We start from the raw sequence: 22,821 nt of genomic DNA, 5'->3' as shown, positions 1-22,821 counted from the left end.
CAGGACCCGAAGTCCTGGTGGGGAGGAAGCCGAATCCAGATTGAGAAGGATGATCATAAAAGGGGGTCTAGTAGGATAGAATCCCTCAAGCTCAGGGACTTGTTCAAGATAGTGCAGCCACACGGATAGATCAGATCCAGAAAGGGTCAAAGGGCGCTGTTGTATTTCAGTCCAGAATGAAAAGGTGTGATTTCTGAGTCATTTTTTGCCCGGGGATCATCCACACTGCTTGCCGCTTTCATTAGTCAAGCCTGAGCACTGAGTGAGATGGGGAGAAATCAGTACCCTGCAGGGATGGTGCCATTCATGCAAAAAATATTATACTAACTACATTTTTTTCTCTCTTAACCAGCTGGCATTTTATTTCATGTTTAAATGAAATGCTATTCAATCTTTTAAGATGAGGGGAAATGTGCATTTCAACATAACAATGTTGAATACAATGGACTGAGTCTTCCCAGGCCTCAAGATAACTTCTAATTAGCTCTAAGTTACATGCTAGGAATGGATATAACATGTGAGCACTAACTTATTTAATGGTATACAGCCAGCTGAAAAAGATTTCAACTAATCTTCATTTATTTAACTTTTCGTTAATTAACAACTTAAACACTGGGTAGAACGGCTGGTTGATCACAGTTTTCTACAGAAACAGGCTATGTTTACAGTATGGCAAAGGAATGCATCTGAGTAAAAACATTTAAGTATCTATTAATATAAATGAAGAGATATGACAGGACATAAACACGAAATAAAAATTTGGTTGGCACTGAATGCTCAGTATCAGATATGTCATCATTAACAAATTTCACAATCCAAATATCTGTAAAGTATCAAAATACTTGTTTGTGAAAAATTAGTTTGAATCCCTGATGGATGTAACACCATTTGGGAAGAGGAACTCTATTTCTAAGAGTTATTTGATGTTGATCATTATAGTAAAACACAGTTTAAGGTTTAAAACCATCTTGGCTTCATGATTAATACAATATTTTTATGATATTAATAAATTTAACAGCTTCTATTTACGAAGGTCACTGAATCCCAGGCCTAACTGCTGAGGATGTCAGAGTCAGAGCAAGAGCATGGGAAAATGAGAATCATTTGAAGCACTTGGGTGAAGAAAGTGGGCATTTCATACCTCACAGGAAACTACTTTTATATATCTAAGCACTGTAAAGAATGTGTGGCTAGTGGAGACTTGCACAGACATAGTTAAAGAATCCAACTATCAGTTTTAAATGTGTTTAACTTTCAGAGATAAATGGAGTTTTCTTCAATTTATTATTGAGTGGAAACAAAATAAGATCTGAATTAAGACTTATTAAAATTGTTTAAGCAAGTCAGTAAATTGAGCTTTTCATATGTCTGGGGTCCAGAAGGAGAGAGGACGTGGATGACAGTAGACGCTAACACCACCGTCTTGGCTCTCACACATCTGGTGGCCTTTTGAAGGAAGAATAAAAAGGTGGAAGGCTGATGAGAACAAAGCCATGAAAGATTATTTTTTGGATACTCAAGTCAATGATCAAATGAAGTATTTTTGTGGAAACGCAGCATGTTGTAAGAAGCCATTTCTTTTAACTATTTTCAAAGTTCTTGAAATATTTAGAATATTGCCCAGTTGCAGCCCTGTTTATTTACTTCCAATTACTCTCCCAAAAGTTCAGATTTCAAGTTGCAAAATGGTCCTTATTTAAAGTGAACAGATCATTTTAAAATGAAGGGAAATGATAAAAAGCTCTGATTCTAAATAAGAAATTCACAATGAATGTCTGTTGAGGAAGTACAGGGAATCACAAACATTTCAAGTGATCTAATGTTAGCAGAGCAGTTATCTTTGATTCCATATCTATCAAATTTAGATAAATATGTTTGGTTAAATATTTAAAAAATCAAAATAATTTATTCCCTAATTTGATATAGAAAATTTCATAATATTCAAGAATAAGTGAATTTTTTCTTAATATGAAAATATTACAACAGCCTGCAGCCAAAGACTGGAAGACAGAATTGTGTATTTACGTCAGAACAAAATCAATATCATATTCAAAATTCATAAAACATCAAACATTCAAATACAAATGAACAAATATTATAATTATTATTTAGACATAATGATTTTTTAAAAATTACAGCACTGCTTCTGATAATAATTACTTGGTATTGTCTTCTTCCCAGGGTTTGGGAGAAAAGACTTCATTCTTCTTGAGGAGCATTTAAGGAGCTTCCAGTTCAGGAGCCTACACCGATATTTGACTCTGCTTAAATCAAGATGATCATTGAAGGTGTCATAGCAAGAAGTAACTCTAGGGAGGCTATTAACAATTTAGCATTTGTAGTTCATGCTGAAATGTTAATTTCACTTTCCAAAGAAAACGAGAGAAGAGGTATTCATTAAAATTAAGATCTTGTGACTGCAGGAATGTGCTACCACATTTCTATTTGAGCACATTCAGAGTAACAACGCAAATGTCTCTGCAGAGCCAGAGAGGTTAGTGAGGTCTCAGCTTGATTGACTTCTCCCAAATTTACTTCTTCACACAGTAAAATGCAGACGACTGACTTCTGATTATTCAACAAATGGAAGGGAGTCTGGATACATGTCTAGCAGTGTTCTCTGAGATAAGGGGTTCTCTGGGCCAGGTAATATGATCTTTTAGAGCCCAGCTGTAAGTCTGTCTTCTGCATTGTTGTTTTCTTCTGACCTGCTTGAGTCTGTAACTCAGGGTCATCTTGGGTAGCAAGCCCTGCAGATATACCTGCGCTCTGAGGTAAGCCACATTGGGAAGGGCAGCAGCCTGTAGAAGTGCCCAGGATTAAATCGGGGAGATACATGGTAGAGTGTGCAGTGAGAGGGGACAACCAAGTGGTGTTCAAAGATCTCCTGGAAAAGGAATAGAGAGCCTATAGCCATGCCAAGTGACTGTTACCACTGGTATATGGATACTAAAGGAAGGGACACATTAGAAGGTTTGGAAAGTTGCAGGAGTGAAGGTACTCAGTATCACGTGTAAGATAGTGAGCCATCTCAGACATTTCCTTCTTCAAGAGAACATGAATTTGTTGGCGCAGTAGAATCAGAAACTTAACGTAGATAAATATAACACTTGGGATCATGGTTTTTAGTAGCAAGCTGCAGAGATCATCCCTGGCTGCTCTAAGCAGAGAAAGCTACTGGGGGCTCACAATTTTGGGGGGAGCTGAAAAATTTGAGGCTAAGCTTCCAGGGACAAAGCTCACACCAATCACCACCTCTGATACAAGGTATTCCAGCTTGCAGCAGGGCCAGATCTGATTGGAAAGGCCATCATAAGACAGTCATGACTGGCAGCAGTCCTGTTTTTGCTCTGAAGTGCCAGGAAGTCAATCTGGCAAAGTGAGATCCCATCACTTCTCCAGATAGCAAACTCACCATCCCTTGCTTATGTCACTAGCTCCTACGTCAAACTTTGCAATGAGGGGGTCTGACACAAATGGCTGAAATCACTTGTCTGTGGCTCAGTTGCAAGGGAGCCAGGAATAGCAAGTACATAGTATTATCATTAGAGATGGTCTTTGTTTCCTGCCAAGAATTATAAGGTCGGAAACATTCCCTTTTTATGGAGATGGGTACACACACTGAGCCACCAAAATGATGGTCAGGCCTGGAGGGGGAAGATTTATACCTGGAGAAAGGAAATTCCAGCCCTTTGTAAAGCTGAGTGTTTTCTCCCTTTTAAATAAATACATATCAATATTGATAAAGATGCATCGTGAGAAACTTCCATCCCTACAATAGAACATTAAGACCTGGATAGACTAGAAAATCTCACATTATAAAAGCCACATGTGCTGATAAAATATTCTGTTAAACATACAGCTGAGCTAGCAAGGAAATAAGGTAAATCCCCATCAGGAAAACATGAGGAAGAAATTAAAACATGTGGCTGTGTTTGCTGGTGTGGCTGCCTTGGAACATGCTTATTTTGGTACCCCACAACTTGAATTTCCAGTTCCTTTCTCAAATTTATCCAAGGTCTCAATTTCTGTCCTTATGTGCTGTGGAAACTCAATCTATATATTAATCTCATTGTGAACTAGTACCAGAATAAATTCTTGGACTGGCACCAATCTGTGGTTCACACTTTGAGAAGCACTGCTTCTAGATTTTGTTAAATCAATTATACCTGCTAACTTTTCAAAGATCATTGCTAAATAAAAGGGAAAGAACATATATCTTTCAAACCAGTAGAACAGGAAAAAAGGTATGTATTTATTTACATTACAATCAGTTTATTAGAAGCCAGGAAAAAACAGAAGGGGAATAAATCAGAAATACACAAAACAATAGAAAAAAAACTAACTCCATATAGGATCACAATAAGTGCAAATGGAATAAACAGACCAGTTAAAAGACAGAGATTGTCAGATCAGATAAAAACAACAAAATCTAACTTGATGCTATTTATATGACACTTACCTAAGGCATAAAAGAGGGAGTATGGCTTGGGGTAAAAAGATGGAAAAGGAAATAACAAGTGTGACAGTTAATTTTATGTTTCAACTTGGCTAAGCCATGGTACCCAGATATTTTGCCAAACACTATTTTAGATGTTTCTGTGAAAGCATTTTTTTAAAGATTATTTATTTATTTATTCATAGAGACACACACGGGGGCGGGGGCAGAGACACAGGCAGAGGGAGAAGCAGGCACCATGCAGGGAGCCTACGTGGGACTCGATCCAGGGTCTCCAGGATCATACCCTAGGCTGCAGGCGGCGCTAAACCGCTGCGCCACCGGGGCTGCCCAGCATTTTTTTTTTTTTTTTGAGAAGATTAACTTTTAACTGGTAGACTTTAAATAAAGTAGGTTACCTCCATATTGCGGTGGGCCTCGTCCAATCAGATGAAGGCTTCAATAGAAAAAGGCTGATACCACCCACACCTCTCACTACCCCTGACCCAAGAAGATGGGAATTCTGCCAGCAGAGTGCCTTTGGATTTGGATTTGAACTGCAATGCTACCCTGGGTCTCCGGCCTGCTGGCCTACTCTGTAGATTTGGGGCTCACCAAGCCTTCACAATTATGTGAGACAATTCCTTAAAGTAAATCTCTTTATCCATATACATATATATGGAAATCTAGTATAACTCTCCCCATCCACACACTGTTAGTTCTGTTTCTCTGGAGAACCCGGACTAATACAAGCAAAAGAAAGGTAAAACAGATCTAACAAATCTTAAGGCAAAAAGCATTATTTATAAATGAAGATGAAGGCCCAAACACAGTGTTAAGAGAAGAATTCTCTATGAAGCTGCCAGGAAACTAACAATTCCTATGTTGTATACATATAAATACCACAATCCTAAAATATATGAAGTAGAAATGAACAAATTATAAGGAAATATTGAAATCGATAATCATAGTGAGAGATGTGTCACATCCCTCATTGATTGGTCTATCAAGTGGCCCAAAACATCAGGGAGATCTTAGAGATAGGAATGTAACACAACTAGTAAAATCAACATAATGGCTATACATGGAATCCTGTACTGTAAAACTAAAATATACATTTTTTTTTCAAACCTGAAAAAGTGCAAAAAACCAAACACATTATTAGGCTGCAAATAGTTTCAATAGCTAAGAACTGACATCATATAGATGGCATTTTCTGACCTATAATGCAATTAAAATAGAAAAAAAAGTAAGTTTTTAAAAACCTCATGAATTTTGAATATTTATTTATTTATTTGTATTTTTTTATGGGAGTTCTATTTGCCAACATATAGTATAACACCCAGTGCTCATCCCGTCAAGTGCCCCCCTAATTTTGAATATTTAAAACATACTGCTAATGCCACAAGAGAGAACAAATGAAGCACAAAGGGACACAGAACCTATTTAGAACTAAGAAAAGAATAAAAGGGCTACATATTGAAATTTCTACTTTTTAATTAAAGGTCAAGGACAAAGTCGTAAGTGCTTTTATTAGAAAATAAGAGAAATTTTAAAGTTATAATGGAAGAGAATGACCATCATACAAGTGAGAAGTGGTTACATTTAGGAGGGGTCTGAGCAGAATGTCGGAGGGGAGGGACTGGCAATTGTGCATCCTAAACTATATCACAGTCACTCATCTGGTCTGCATTATAATTATTCTTTAAATCATGCAAATATGTTTACCCTTCTGTATGAAAGATATTTTACAATAAAAGAGAACAATTGAGAAAACTGAGTTAAAAGTGTAACTGAGAAAGTTATGCAAAGAATAGCAAAATACCAGAATCCAGCTCCATGCTCTTTGTAAGAGCCACTTCTAAAAAAGCAAAAGGATATATAGGAAGGTTGAAAGTAAATATGTGGAAAAAGACCAATCAGGGGAGTAATGCTTAAAGAAACTGGGCATAACCATATTAATCTAAACAAAAAAAATAGACCTTAATATAAAAACCATAAACAGGGACAGAGAAAGTTACTACAAAATATTAAAAGTTTCAAATCATCAGTATGACACAACAATTCTAAACTCCAATATATCTAGTAAAATAGTGTAAAAATATAGGAAGCAAAAACTGACAGAACTCTAGGGAGAAATCACAAATTTACCACCTGGCTGATAATCAGGCATATAGAAAATTTAAGTAGATATGGAATATTTGAACAAGATAATTAACAACCTCAGTGTAATGGAAAAAGAGAGAGAGAGAGAGCTTTACACCTAACAACTGAAGGATGTATATTCTTCTAATGCACACATGGAACATTCATAAAAAAAGATAATATATCAGGCCATAAAGCAAGTCTCAAAAAATCTGAAGAACCAGAATCTACAGAGATCATGTTTCTTGACCATACACCATTCCATCAGAGGTTAATCACAAAAAAAACAATTCACAGGTTTGGGAATCTAAAACCACACTTAGAAATAACTTATGACAAAAAAAAAAAAAAAAGAAATAACTTATGCTTCAAAGATGGGATGATGAAATGGTTTTTAAAAGTTAGGTCTGAGACGTAATAAAAAACACTATATGTCAAAACTTGTGGAACGCAGCACAAGTGGACCAAGGAGAGATATTTGTAGCCCTAAATGCTTATATCAGAAAGGAAGAAAGGCTAAAAACTCATGAGCTTATTATGCAAATTAATTAGAAAAAAAAAGAAAAGCAGAATAAATCTAAGGTAACTAGAACTTGCTACAGGAACAAAGATGAATGAAAGAGAAATGAGTGCGCACAATATAATCAACAAAGTCAAGAGATGGTTGTTAAAGACCAAGAGAGTAGATGAACCTCTAGCAAGGTTGCTCAGGAAGAGAGAGGACACAAAACACTATTAGGAATGAAAAGACGGGCATCAACACAGATGCAGCAAAGATGAAAAGTATTAGGGCACTTAGCGGCTATGTGTCCCATGGGCATATTATTTAACCTCTACAATGCTTTGGTTTCATCATCTGTAAATTAGGGTTATCTAACGTGCCAGTTTCATCTAATTGTCGGGAAAATTAAACTGGTTAATGGATGTAATATGCCTAGATGAATCCTTGGCAATAAAAGTGAAAAGTAATACATCTAGTGCTCACTAAATGTTGGTTGTTGCTGCTATTGTTGGTGTGTAATTATTTGTTCGTTTCCCCTTAGCTAGTTGGATTATTTTATTAGCATTTTATAAGATCAGCTTTTGGTTTTGCATTACTTCCTATTTCATTAATTTCTACTCTTATATCTAGCATTTTCTTCCTTCTGATTTCTCCCGGTTTAATCTGTTACTCTTTTACAGGCTTCTTTGGTTGAATAATCAACACATTTCTTTTCAACGTTTCTTGTTTTTAACACTAAAAATGTCCCTCTAGCCAAAGTTCTGATGTGCTGCCTAAGTCAAGCTATTTAATTTTATTACTTCAATTCTATAGTGGTTTTAAAGCCCAGGGGTTCTCTGACAATCCTCCTATCAAAAGATGAAGTGTAATTTCCTGCTTCCCTCAGCCTACTGACTTGACCTGGAGCAGACATAAGTGATACGGAGTGACTTCTGAAGGTGGGTTATAAAAGGCAATGCAGTTTCCACAAGGTTCTTTAGAGATGGTCATCCTTAGAAGTAGCCAACATGTTCTGGGGAAGCCCAGGCTACGTGAAGAGGCCGTGTAAAGAGATAACAGACTTAAGAGTAAGCCTTCAGATGATTCTAGCCCCCAGCCTTTGGGATGTGCCAGCTGATGCCCCATCGTGCAGAGGAGCAGAGACAAGTTGGCTTTACTGAGTCCAAGCCAAACTACAGATCTGTCAGCAGATAAAATTTTTTTAGGCCAGTAAGTTTCAGTGTGGTTTGTTTTATGGAAATAGATGACCAGAATAGTTCTAAATATTTTCAGTTTGAACATCATCAAATTCTCTTAAAGCCATTATTATTCAAGAGTAGGTATATGCCACAGTTCCCCATGCCCCAAAATGGTAGTGGTGGTAATGGTAATGGTGATGGGATAGCTTATTAATCATTTCTAATTTAATTTGACTGTGGTTAGAGATGTGGTCTGAGTATATAATTTATTTTAAATTGGTTAAGAAACTTTGAGATAACTTCTAAATTTCCATGTGTCTTTGTAAAGAATACATCTTTGTTCAGTGCAGGCTTTCATTATATATGTATATGTGTGCGTATGTAGATACACACATGCATACATGAAAACACTTATCTAATAGACATTATATATGGGTCTCCCATAGGTAAGTGGTTTTCAAATGTTTTATTCTCAGAACCCTTTACCTTTAAAGGAAATGAAAACCCTGAAGATCATCTGTTCATGCGGGGACTATTTATCAATATTTATTGTATTAGAAATAAAAAATGAGACATTTAAAAATATTTATAAATTCATTTTAAAATAACAAAACTATTCATATCAGCAAATGTTTTTAATATTTAAAAAATATTTTTCCTAAGAAAGAAAATTTCAGAGCAAGAGTGTAATTATTTTACATTTTTGCAAATTCTTTAATGTCTGATATATTAAAAGACAACTGGATTCACAAATTTGTTTCTGCATTCAATCTGCTGGGACATATTGTTCTGAATGAAATATACAAAGAAAACTCAGCCGCACACAGATATGTAACTGGGAAGTGGAGAAGTATCATATTCTTTTCAGATGATTGTGAATATTCTTCTTCGATGCTACACCAGAAGTCGACAAGTGAAGTTTCTTAAGGATAATTGTGATGTGGACTGGAAACCAGATCAGTAAACTTCCCAAGCCCTTTTTACATGAAAATCCGTTGGTTTATCTTGCACTTGGAGTAGGTCATTAACCATACAAAATTCTGTAATCTCCTGTGTTTTGTCATCTCAAAAATACTCATCTACTGAATTGTAGGGATCTGCCGAAAATGTTGATATATTTTGTGATAGAATATAAAAAAAAAAAATCACATTAATTATTATCACCACTGATCTCACCAGAAAAGTCTTTACCTATTGGAACACTGTCAAACTCTCAGTGGTGACTATTATGTATCCCTAAAATTCTAATTTTTGCTTGAAAACTCTATTTTATGGCAAGAACTGCTGTTAGTTGTTTTCCCTGAAGTGACAGACTTCATTTTATGAGAAAAATACTTGCTAACTGCTTCAATCTAACCATTATTTGTTAGTAGTTGTTCTTTTGAGTAAAAATGGTGTTACGGGATTCTGGAATGGCAATGTGAGGAGCTCCACAGACCCACATCCCAGTAAAACAAGCAAAATTAGTAGAAAACTTTTTAAAATGGTGTCTAAAATTGTCTGAATGGCATACAGCAAATGAAGAAATACTTATTCAAGAAAAATCTACTAACACACACAATGATAACAGTGAAAGTCTATGGCAGGTCAACCACAATCCTCTCCATTCCCTTCCAGCTCAGCATGATGAAAACTCCATTGTAAACTGGTGTAGCAAAGAATACAGGGCTCCCATTCCTGCCAATTCCAAGTTAGGGCCTATGATACACCTCCAAGAAGGGCAAGACACCAACATTTTTCATCCTGCCCAACTATGTGTTGAAGAGGCTAAATTCTGGGTAAGTACAGCTGAGAAACTGGAAGCTCCCTTCCTTCACCCAGTTCCCATACAGACAGCAGATGTTCTCTGTCAGGTGTGGCACACTGAGAATGGTGGTGCCCTGGTTGCCCTCACCCCAGGAAGTTCATAGGGCAGAGGTTCCATGCTGAAAGAGATAAGCTGACATGGCCAGAGGTTGCCACCTCTATCCTATCCTGCTCATAAAGCAGAGGTGTCACTCTGAGAGAAATTGGCCACTGTGCCCTCCCCCAGCTCCAGAGTTGTGGCTCAGAGATTTTGTACAAGGAAGAGGCAGGCCATAAGAACAAAGAACTCCAAAGCTGTCCCCAAAGGAATTGACTTTATTGGAACAGAGTGTGATGAAATTCGAGCCCAAGGATGTTCTAAAAACAAAGAAGCTTTTGGTGGTAAGCAAGTAAGGGAAGGCTAGTAGCTTCATCATAGTAGCAGGCTAAGTTGCAGGCCAGCTTCTTATCAGAGAGAACCATGAAAGGAGCCCAAAAGAGAACCCTCCTGGGGTCAGAACAAAAGTTGAGGACTGGTCTCAAAAAATTCCCCTGCAAAGGGGTCCACATTTATTTGGACCAGAATGCAGAGCAATTTTTACCCTACAGCATTCTCATAAACAATTACAGCAATCAGTAATTAATAGAAGTTTACAGCTAGATGTGATACCAAAGAGGCAGACAGCTTAACAGAGAGATCAGGGAAAGACATAGACAGCCTAGTAAAACCATGATCATCCCAGGGTGACTGTGCAAATGCCCAAGGCAGAACTCTTGAGAAGGCTTCACAAGAGGCTCTATACTGTGGGGAGGGTGGAAAAAAATAGACTCTACTACAGTAATATTGTTAGTCATGGAACAAATTAATGAACAAATAATAATAACAAACTCTGGGGGAAGGGGAACCAGTAACCAGAACTGCTACAATATATTATCTAAAATATCTGGTTTCCAACAAGAAATTAGGACTATACAAAGAAACAGAAAAATATGATCCATACAGTAAAAAAAAAAAAACAGGAAACAACTGTGATAGACCCAGATGTTGGATTTAACAGACATGAACTTCAAAGCAGTATCAGAAATATCCTCAAAGACCTCATGGAAATAATGTATAAAGAAGTAAAGTGTGATGACAATGTTCATCAAATACAGAATATTGATAAAGAGAAAAAATTTTAAATATGAATTCTGATTTTGAAAAGTACAATAAATGAAATAAGCTCACTAGAGACTCCCAACAGATTTGAATAGGCAGAAAAAAAGAATCAGCAAAGTTAAGATATATCAGTAGAGATTATGCAATCCAAAGCACAGAGAGAAAGCAATGATGAAGAAAAATGAAGGGAGTCTTAAGAAATGAGACACCATGAAATGTACAGTACATGTACAATGGGAGTATCAGGAGAGGAGAGACAGGGGCGGAAAAAATATTCAAAGAAATAATGGCTGAAAATTTTACAAATCTGATGAGAAGCAATCTGCACATCCAAGAAGCTCTCCAACTTGACAATAATAAAGTAGAAATCTTCTCTGAAATTGAAGCTGAACTTACTTCTCACTTCAATTGTGGGTCATCATCTCACCAACTATCCAGGCAAAATCTAGTGGTCCTCTGTATTATCTTGTTCCCTCACACACTACATCCAACACAAGAGCTAGTCCTGAAGGCACTACCTTGAAAGTACACTTCAAATCCCTTTATAGCAGTGCATCATCATCACCTGTATCTGTACTTAATAAATGCAGGAATCTCTTAACTAGTACTCTGCTTTAACTCCTGCCCACCCCAATCCTTTATTCCCACAGCAGCACCTGCACCAAACTAACACTTATTCTGGTATCCAGTCATCTCTCCTACACCATCCCCTCTCACCTACTGCATTTTGGCCTCACTGTCCTATCTTTTCCTTAAGCAAGTCAAATTCACTTACCATAGGTTTACCTGGTGTTCTATAGGCCTAGAATATTCTCTTCTACATGACCAGCTCCTACTCAGCACTCAGGTCTTGGCTACCAGGGAGGCCTCCCTGACGAACCCTTCCCTAGTCTTTCTCAACTAATAAATGGGCTAAATACTGAATAAACATCTCTCAAAGAAATGGCCAACAAGCACATGAAGAGATGTACAATATCGTCAACCATCAGGGAAATACAAATCAAAACCACAAGACACCACTTCATACCCACTAGGATGACTTTTACTGAAAAGACAACATAGCAAGTGATGATAATGTTAAGGATGTGGACAAATCAGAGCTCTCATACGCCACTGGTGAGAATATAAAATGATGCAGCCACTTTGGAAGAGACTCTAGGAATTCCTCAAATGATTAAACATAGATTTACCATATGGACCAGCAATTCCATACCCAAGTGAAACAAAGGTCTATACTAAAACTTGTACATGAGGGGCACCTGGGTGGCTGAGTAGTTGAGCATCTGCCTTTGGTTCAGGTCATGATCCTGGGGTCCTGGGATCAAGTCCCATATCGGGCTCCCTGTGGGGAACCTGCTTCTCCCTCCGCCCATGTCTCTGCCCCTCTGTGTCTCTCATGAATAAATAAAATCTTAAAAAAAAAATAAAACTTATACGTGAACTTTTATAGCAGTATTATTCATATTAGCAAAAGGTAGAGAAAACCCAAATGACCATCAACTGATGAATGGATACAATGGATATAATATAATGTAATTATTTGGCAGAAAAAAAGGAATGAAATACTGACACGTGCTATAATATAGATGAACTCTGAAAGCACAAAACTCAGTGAAAAAAGTCAGACACAAAAGGCCACACCACATAGTGTGTGATTCCATTTATATGAAAGGCCCAGAGAAGACAAAACTTTATAGAGAGAAAAGTTGGTGATTGCCAGAAGCTAGAGAAAGAGGGCAAATGGGAAGTGTTTGCTAATGGGTATTAGGTTGCTTCGGGGGTGATAAAACTGCAGAGATGGATGCTCAATTGTGGATATACAATCCAACATTGATTTGCATACTTTAAATGAGCTATATGAATTATATCTCAACAAAGCTGTTATAAAAAAACAAAAACTAGTATGTGGTGCCCCCTTCCCTCATGTGTGAAGCTCCATGAAGGCAGGAACATTTCCATTTACCATGTATGTCAGCATCTACAATAGCATCTTGCATGTAATAGGCATTCAAATCTTAAGTGAGTTAACATCTTGGAATATGTTTTGCATTTTTTTAAAGATTTAATTTATTTATTCATGAGAGAGAATAAACAGAGAGAGAGGCAGAGACATACGCAGAGGGAGAAGCAGGCTCCCCAAGGGGAGCCCAATGCAGGACTCAATCCCAGGACTTGGGGATCACAAACTGAGCCAAAGGTGTAGACACTCAACCACTGAGCCACCCAGGCACCCCTATCTTTCGCAGTTAGCCCATACATTTCTCTATGCAATTTTCTGCTTCCTCCCTCTCTCCCTTCCCTCCTTTCCTTCCTTCCTTTTTTCCTTTGAGAGTGAGAGCACATGAGCAGAGAGGAAGGAGCAGAGGGAGAGGGAAAGAATCTCAAGCAGATTCCTGCTGAGCACAGAACCTGACTCAAGGCTCCATCCCACAACCCTGACATCATGACCTGAGTCAAAATCAAGAGTCTGAGGCTTACCTGACTGAGCCTCCCAGGCTCCCCAACTCTTGTACAATTTTCTAAGTTAATATTGTAACAGTCATTTTCTGAAAACGTTAGTACTCTCATTAAACATTTTAATGCTTGAATGATTGAATATTTTAATGTAATAGATAGTCACATGTCTATTTTCTTAGCAAATCAAATTCATTTCTTCTGATTTGGAAACATTACCACTTTACTTTTTAAGTTTTCACCCCGCACAGCTGACTATTTATAAAGGTAAATATCCAACATTAGGATTTGAGAAGTTTCTATGATGGAAGAAAAGATAACCCAGTTCAGCTCCAGCCTGCTGGTCCCTCCCCCACCCCCACACGCATTTACCAAATTACAAATATTTTTTGTTGGTCAAATATATATTCCATCAATTTTATTATAGTGGGAACCTCACCATAAATGGCTGATGCTGAACAGAATTGGAATTCTGATGGAGAAATTTACCAGAATATTCTAGAATGTTCTGATTTATTCCACAGTGCTACCTAAACCACAAACCAGGGCTCTGGCACCCTCTAGAATAACTTTCTGTGGTTATAGACAGGAAAGATTTACTCTCTGGTCCTCAGGTTGGGAAAGTTGCTGCCAAACTCCTTTCCTTTGATATCTGTTTACTGTTAACTCACAAATGCTGCAGGGAATCAAGCAACACCCCCCCCTCCTATTGATGCAGTTTTATTGACCCTTTAGCTAATGGGTGTATCCGATACCATTGTCCCAGGGATTAATGTACAATATTAATGAGTCTAAAGGAAAAAATTGTTCTCAACTCTTTATCGTACCTCTTGAGAAAATCCTAATGGAGGCAAATATAAAGAAAACATGACAGAAAAAAAAATCCCTTTGTTTCCATTCTTCCATTTCATGACTGGTAAATGGCAATGAATAATAATAGGTGGAATTTTCTCTGGCACAGAGAATTGAGAAGATATTTTTAAAAATTTGGGTCTCAAAATTGCACTTTGTAGAAGTGTGATACTCTAAGAAGTCCACGTGGGTTTGAACTGTGTTGTTAGGCTAGTTTTAAAAAATGGCTATTTTATATTTGAATAAAAATTGATATTTGAGTTTGGTTTTAAATTCAGTAAGTTGGCATATTATTGTATTTAGTTTCTAGTTCAAAACTTTAATTTCTTAAATGCAAACATAATAGTACTGAAAGGCAGAGAGCTGGAAAGAAACACTACAAACAAATCTTTTGTTTTGGAGTGTAGCTACCACTATCCTAAAACATTTTATTCAGAGTCTTCTATATAATAAGGGTACTATGCAGCGTGCTGGTAGGAAGAAAAGTCCTGGGCTTGTAATGTGTCCTGAGGGAAATCCTGCTGCACAGGGTCAGCCAGCCACCTGAGTCACCTCAGAGTGACAGCAGCAGGCAATCAGCAGGGTATTCTGTGAGGTGAGAGAAATCTAGAACTACAGTTTGGATACCATGTATCCAGTGATTGTTTATAAAGAAAATGGGCGGCATTTGGGTGAAGTGCTCTTAATCAGTGATTAACCTTCTACCATAACTGGTAAAAGAAGACAGATCCATTTAAAAAATTTACTCCCAGAAAATGTTAATTTTGTTCTAAACAAAACTCTGGAGGAATCCGTACCACTGATTAGAGGATGGCGGAGTCTAAGGAGTAAAGGACTGGGTCTGAAAAGGTATCATTAGCTGTAGCAGGTCTATGAAAATGAGTTTAGATATGTCTTACATCCTTTAATGAAATGGGGTCCTTCTTTCACTTAAATGGAATAGTAAAGCTAGTACAAGATGGCCCTGGAGACAATCTGAAATGGCTGTGTGAACACTCAGGCAGCCCTGGAAATGGATGTGCAGGCTGTTTCTCCCACACATCTGTGGGCATCTCCTCTGGGGGGTGGAGGGGGTGCTGTGGGCAGGTGCATGTGAGTGCTCATGACTGCAACTTTCCTCACCAACCAGGTGGTTTCCACCATAAGAGCTGCAGGCCACCTTATTTCCACTGAGATCTCAATGGGTCAAAAGACTTAAAAGTACTTTTCATGTCGTAGGTGCATGGTTATTGTAACTCATCAGAATGAGCAAGGTGTTTAACGGTTGTCAGTTCTGGGAGAGGCCAGATCAAAATGGATTGAGAACCTGCAAGGCTGTGGCTCTCTCAAAAGCTAGGTTCTAGTAAAGAAGAAGAAATATTTGCACATATTGTTTTATTAGACTAAATCCTGGAACATGGTTAAAGCAAGCACATCTCCAATCTGCTACAGCAAATGCCATCATATCACCATATTTGTTTCTTAAACATCTAACACTATTGGGTGTTTACCATATGCCTGACACTTTCTAAACCCTTTGTATGATCATGCCATGCAAGCCTCCTAAGAACTACACGAAATAAGCTTTGCTATTTTGTCCAATTAATAGATCTGGAAACTGAAGTCAGAGAGGTTAAATAACTCCCTTAAAATCACTGAATTAGGAACTGGAAGAGCTGGAGTCCCTGAATAATAAACATAGAGCCCAAGCTTTTATGTATTCATTCCACAGTGATTTCTTTGTCTAGATAGATACAAAAGTTTCTCATAACTTAATATGACTCAGATGTGATAGACATATGCTATATTTTGAGTGTTTATGGTTTGAGACAAATATAAGCTTGCACTTTCTTTAAATTACTGTATACACAGCACATGACTGGAGAATCTGCTACCTCCAGCTCTGCTGCTTACTGCTTATGTGGCTTAAAGGAAATTTGAGTGGTTTTGAGTCTCTGTCCCCCCAACTATAAAAGCACAGATTTCTTGGGGGGATTAAAGATAATATATGTAAAGTATCCATCTCATTGTGAGCACTTGACAAAAAGCAGCGGTTATTATTAGGAGATAATCTAGGGGAAAGTCCTGTGTAAACCATGCCATATGAATCAGAAGGTATCGCTATTACCACCCTGGTAACGATGATGAACGTGTTAATACAAGTCAACTGTTGGAATCAAAGCACATTCTATAAGAACAAGAGAGTGACTAGGTCCCCCGGAACCTCATATACATAAATATAAATTCCTCCAGGGTCGCTGGGACTGAGGGAACCATGCATGAATTTTGCCCAGTCTCAACAACCCAGGCTGGGAGCTGAGCACAGTTGCTCAGTGCCTTTTCCTGTCCTGGAAAAGAATCCTTCTCAAGGGGGAATATGCTCCTGAATTGATCCTGAGAGGCCCAGCCTTGAAAGACGCCATGTCGGCTGCACTCTGGAGCAAGTTTTGCATTCAGCAATTTAATGCAATTATATCTTACTGCCATTTTTTTAAAGCCTGGAAACTGTTCATGGATCTTAATTGCCAGGTCTTTCTGGTTCTTACTTTTTTCCCTTTATAATGCAGCAAAGTGGGACTCTGGGAAGGTGCTTTCTCCCAAGATCTCACATTTCCATTACTACTTCAGGGGGCACCTTTAAAAGAAGAGGAGAGGTGTTAATTAGGGTGGTTATGGCCTCTAAAAAACCATTCCTGGTCTCCAGTGCCCTTTAGAAAGTCAGCATTAGTGTGAAACGGGCTAGGGGTATAAAATATTCAACAACTCTTGGGGATAGAAGCCTTACTTCCTCATACCCAGTGCCACCCCCACTCCAATGACTACAGCGCCCAGAGGCTGGACTGGGGTTGCAGGTAAAATTTCCATTCCATTCCCTTTGCTCAAAGTCTCTCTCTTTTTTTTTTTTTTTTTTAAAGATTTTATTTATTCATTTATGAGAGACACACAGAGTGGTAGAGACACAGCCAGTGAGAGAAGCAGGCTCCCTGTGGGGAACCCAATGTGGGACTCAATCCCAGGACCCCAGGATCATGCCCTGAGCTGAAGGCAGACAGACATTCAACCACTGAGCCACCCAGGTGTCCTTAGTCTCTTATTTGGATTGTTGTGGACAGTGTTTTTTTTTCAAGTGATGCACCTACCCTAACTGGACTATAAGGTAGTTTCCCTCAAGCTAGAGACCATCTGCTTCAGAATCATCTCGAACTGGATAAAAAGCCTATTCCAGAGCCCCACTCCAGGCCTAATGAACTAGGACCTTTGGCAGGGATCAAGAATCTGCGTTTCTACAAAGCTCCTAGGTAATTCCCATAAACACTGAAGTTTGAGAACCACTGGTAAAAGAAATGATGGATGCTGACTTACTTCTGGCCAAATTATCCAATGCTCAGCATGTATTGCTTGCTAGGCTACATCGCAAATATATTAAATCTATATTCAAGATTTGTGCTTGACTCAAAATTAAAACTAAAGAAACTGAAATAAACGTGTGCCAAAGATTTACAGGATGACATTTCGAAAATGAAGTGAAAGGGACACATTGTAGGTTATCTTTATGACTGGGAATTAGGGAAAGGCTTCTTAAGCAAAGCTCACAATGTACAAACCAAAGACAAGTTGATAATTTTCTGGTCAGTGAAGGACACGACAGTCAACAAACACGACAGCATGGAGGTTATATTTTCCATCTTTAGATCTGCATATAAATATCTAGAATATATCAGCAATATCCGCATATCAGCCAGGAATACCAACAGAAGCATGGGCAAAGGATATGAACAGGAATTTCACAAAAGCACCAATTTGCAGAGAAATGCAAAATGAATTTACAGTGAAATACTACCTTGCACACATTAGAATGGATAGAAGTGCCTGGCAAACAGTAAGGCAGGTAATAATGAATGTTGACAAGGATGTATAAGAGTCAAGAATGCTCATGGACCACTGTGGGGGCTTAGCCCGCTGCAGCTGCCCTGTCAAACAATCTGTCAGGACTTACTGAAAGAAAAGATGCCCCAGTATGGTCCAGCAAGTCCATCCCCAGCTCTCTATTCTGGATGCAAAGAAGAGCTGGAGTCCCTGAATAATAAATGTAGAACCCAAACTTTTATATATTCATTCCACAGTGATTTCTTTGTCTAGATAGATACAAAAGTTTCTCACAACTTAATATGACTCAGAAGTGATAGACGTATGCTATATTTTGTTCACTACATGAACATAAAGTAACATGAATGGGGTTTTTGAGTATAGTGTTAGGTAAAAACTGTAAAACAAAACAAAAGAAGGAACATGATCCCTTGAATAAGAACAGTATCACTTGTGTAAATTAAACATACATGCATACAAATATAAAAGAGCTCTCTGCAAGTGGATACTGAGGCAGAAGAAAACAAAATAGCTTATGGCTGAATTACAACAACATAACAGTGGGCATGGTACATCGAGGGAAAGAAACTTTAAATTCAGATATAAGGCAAAGAATGAACATTTTTCTTAACTAGGAGTTAACAGTATCTGCTAAATACAGTAGTGGTCTCACTGCTGTATTTACAGGAAGTTAATTTGTCAGCAAGCCAGGAGCCCACATCCAGGAATCCTGCACCCAAGCATGTGACCTGGCCTACTCCACAGGGGGCATGGCTGGTAGTAAGGATGCCTACAAGATCCCGAGTGTGCCCCTCCCCCAGTCCAATCCCACTTGCAGATGGTGAAAAAGGCAGATCCACCAGGATGTTCCTGGGGGGATAGGTATCAAGTCAAGAAAAACTAACAAGCAAAATTACTGCAGTTCAAGAGCCCCAGGAACAGAAAGACCTGAAGATTAAAAACAAAAATAGAAAAAAAAAAAAAAGTAGATTTGAAACATTTCCTCTTTCTTATGGGTGGTGGAGGTTAGCTACCTCCCAGCATTCCTATGTGTTAGGGTAGTGGAGCTTGCACCTGGTTATCTTGCACTGTTTCATGATTCAGCAACAATTTGGTTGTGTTGCTTTGAGGAATTCTGACTGTGGCTACAGGTCTGGCCCAGCAGGAAGCCAGGCCAGCCTTAGCTCAGGTACTGAGATGGCTACTTAAACTGAGGCTGAAGCATTAAGAAGGTAGCCCTTTCTCTGCTTTTCCATTCAGTAAGCTGGTTCTGAGAATCTCTGGTGTGCTAGGCCTGGGTTAGGGACAGAGCAGGGACACAGGAAGATACAGGCCTGGCCCCTGGGGAGGAGACATCAAGCTCTTGTCACTATACCACCTATTATTCCATAGTCATTAACCAATTCTCTGCTGAATAAGAAAGCTACACTGAGCGAGGGGACTGCTAAACATCTGTTTCATTTAGAAGATCCTTTATTAAATTCAGTGCATTTATTAAGTGTCTACAAAGGCATGTAGCAGAGATAACAACCCTGACTTAATGCAGCAGGGAGAGTAGATGGGAAAAGTTTAATAGGAACTCAAGAATATAGAAAACAGGCTCAGGTGCAGCTACTATGTACAGAGGATTAAGTGCCCATTTGGGGGGTGACAGCTCTGTGTGCAGGCAGCATGCAAGGGGTTAACTTAGACACAGGGAAACAGGGTTTGGACAAGTGGAAAGAACAATGAGGGAAGATGAAAGCAAAGGCAAAGGCTAGAGGTGGAGGGCATCCTCTCTCTCTGGGACTAACCTGCCATCATTTTTCTCTTCTATTTCATTAAAGGCCATATAAGGGCATTTCCCTCTTTCACCTTGTACACTGTGATCATAGGAGGGTTTCCTTTGCTTTTCTTGATTCTCAGCGTCTTGTGACTAACTATACACATTTCACTCTTGCATGGAGGAAGCACTGTACTAAAATATTAGACTGGAAAAAAAATTAGCAACACAAGAGAAAAATGATCAAACAAGGTAATTGCCTAGCCAAATGAGATGACTGCACTAGGAGGGAACCATCAGGCTTGTTACATACAGTGGGAGACTGCCCCTCATGCCCCTCATGTCTGTGCAGTGCAACCTACAGTTTTCTGATGGTTTAGGTGATAACACTTTTCATTTAAGTCCATCTTGACACTATTGACTCAGTCCTTAGTGACCGTTAGATGAGTATAATGGCAATATTCTCCTAAGAATCACCAAGGTAATGCCCTCTTTTCTAAAAGTGACAGTTTCACTTTAGTTGCTCAGAAAAATTAGGACATCCGAAAGAAGCCCAGGAGGTAGGAGTATCCTGGGGACTTTGAAGAATTACAATGAAGTACAAGTTAACAGACTAGGGACTGACACAACTTTTCAAAAAAAAAATATATATATATATTTTAAAAGATTTTATTTATTTATTTATTCATGAGAGACACAGGCAGAGGGAGAAGCAGGCTCCATGCAGGGAGCCTGACATGGGACTCGATCCCCAGACTCCAGGATAACGCCCTGGGCCAAAGGCAGGCACTAAACCACTGAGCCACGCAGGGATCCCCTCAAAAAATATTTATATTTAAGTATAAGCTATTCATTGGCTTTTTTTTTAAAAAAAGATTTATTTATTTTATTATTTTAAAAGATTTTATTTATCTATTCATGAGAAACACGGAGAAGCAGAGACATAGGCATAGGGAGAAGCAGACTCCCTCCAGAGAACCTGATATGGGACTTGATCCCAGGACTCCAGGATCACAACTTGAGCCAAAGGCAGATGCTCAACCACTGAGCCACCCAGGCGTCCCTATTTATTTATTTTAGAGAGAGAGTACCTGCATGCATGGGAGGAGGAGAAGAAGGAGAAGATCCAAAGCAGACTCCCCTCTGAGCATGGAGCCCGACATGGAGCTCGATCCCACAACCCATGAGATCATGACCTGAGCTGAAACCAAGAGCCAGATGATTAAGTGACTGAGCCACCCAGGTACCCCTCCCTATTCACTGGTTTCTTAGACGAAAGATGAGTTAAACTCTAATCAAATACAAAAAAGAAATCAGATTTTATGTTATTACATAAAGCAAATACTTTCAATTCAAATACTTATCCATTCAGTAAATTCTAGAATTTATGTTGTCTTGGTTGAAAATGGTTTTGAGAGACATAGAAATTGCATGTGAGAAGCCTCTGGAACTGAAAAACTGTTTTTAATAAAAGAATGGATTTTATAACACATGTGTATGTATATGTGTGTATATATATATATGTATGGAAAATACATATTGTAAATGTATATACAAAATTCTGTAAATACTGACACATATGTATATATGAATATGTCTGCATAGATGTATGCATTTATATATATAAATGCATACATAAAATAAAGCCAGGCCTTTATCATACAGTATACACAATGACTGGATTCCTGTATCCGCCACTGGTCATTAGTGGGGGCAATTTGCTTCAGCACAGCTTGGGCTCCCCAAGGACAGACTGCTCTGATCTGTTCTCCCATTCTCTCTGCAGACAGCAAATCCATAGCATTCTGATCACGAGAAGAAGTATCATTACATTTCACAAATCGATATGGACAACTCTTCAAATTCGATTCTTGACTACAAGTCTGCAGCTAATTCCTGCAAGAATTTCATTATTAACTGAAGTGCAATTTAGAATCTGTGATTGAAACGCCTGCTTGCTACAATCCCCAATTCTCCTCTTCAATTAGATTACTCTACATTTGTTGGAAAATGTATTAACTGCAAGTTAAAGAAAGTGATATTTACATGCTTGTATACACATAGGGCGATTCATATGGTAGAATAGTATTACATACTACCTCCTCTGTTTAAAAAGGGTAAAAATAAATATATTAGGTCAATGGTAGACTTAAGGCAAATGAAGCTTAGAGTCAACAGGACACAGGTTGGAGAGTTTTGGAAATAAGAGAAAAAGCTCACACAAAATGCGTATTTTGGGGCTTGTATGTAAAGTCTGCTTTATAGATGCTCTGAGCTGTTTTTAATGAAGTTTCTTTTTTCTCTCCCTAAGTCACATGACCCTGATTGGTGGGAATGGACAGTTTAGCTATTTCAAGGTCCTTTAGAAATGGTTCTCTTTGATAATGTCTGGGGCTTTGGCGGTACACAGTGGATACACTGGCCAGACTAACAATCTGAGGGATCACCAACTCAGAAGGCAGATCCCCCTCTCACCCCATTGAGAGCAGGATCTGTAGAACATGGTGGCAAATGTTTTATGTAAGGACTCTGAACTGAATGCAGTGTCTTGATCAAGCAGTTTAGGAGTAACTACTGACCTGACTACCTGACCACAGTGAGGTCAGTGTTTGGTAACATTGCATTTATATGTTAGGATCTCCATCTTGGTGTTTCCAAGTTCTTGATAAGTACTTTGGGCTGAGTTATTTTGTTTATTTT

At 38.5% G+C, this 22,821-nt stretch overlaps 1 protein-coding gene across 6 annotated transcripts in view; it reads right to left on the bottom strand.

Moving 5' to 3' along the window:
- Positions 1-22,821, bottom strand: part of ULK4 (unc-51 like kinase 4) — a 591,366-nt gene that overhangs the window by 38,646 nt on the left and 529,899 nt on the right. The gene's annotated exons all lie outside the window — the stretch shown is intronic.

Source organism: Canis aureus, chromosome 22 (genome assembly GCF_053574225.1).
Source record: "Canis aureus isolate CA01 chromosome 22, VMU_Caureus_v.1.0, whole genome shotgun sequence".
Lineage (NCBI taxonomy): Eukaryota > Metazoa > Chordata > Mammalia > Carnivora > Canidae > Canis > Canis aureus.
This window is presented reverse-complemented; position numbering and strand designations above follow the sequence as displayed.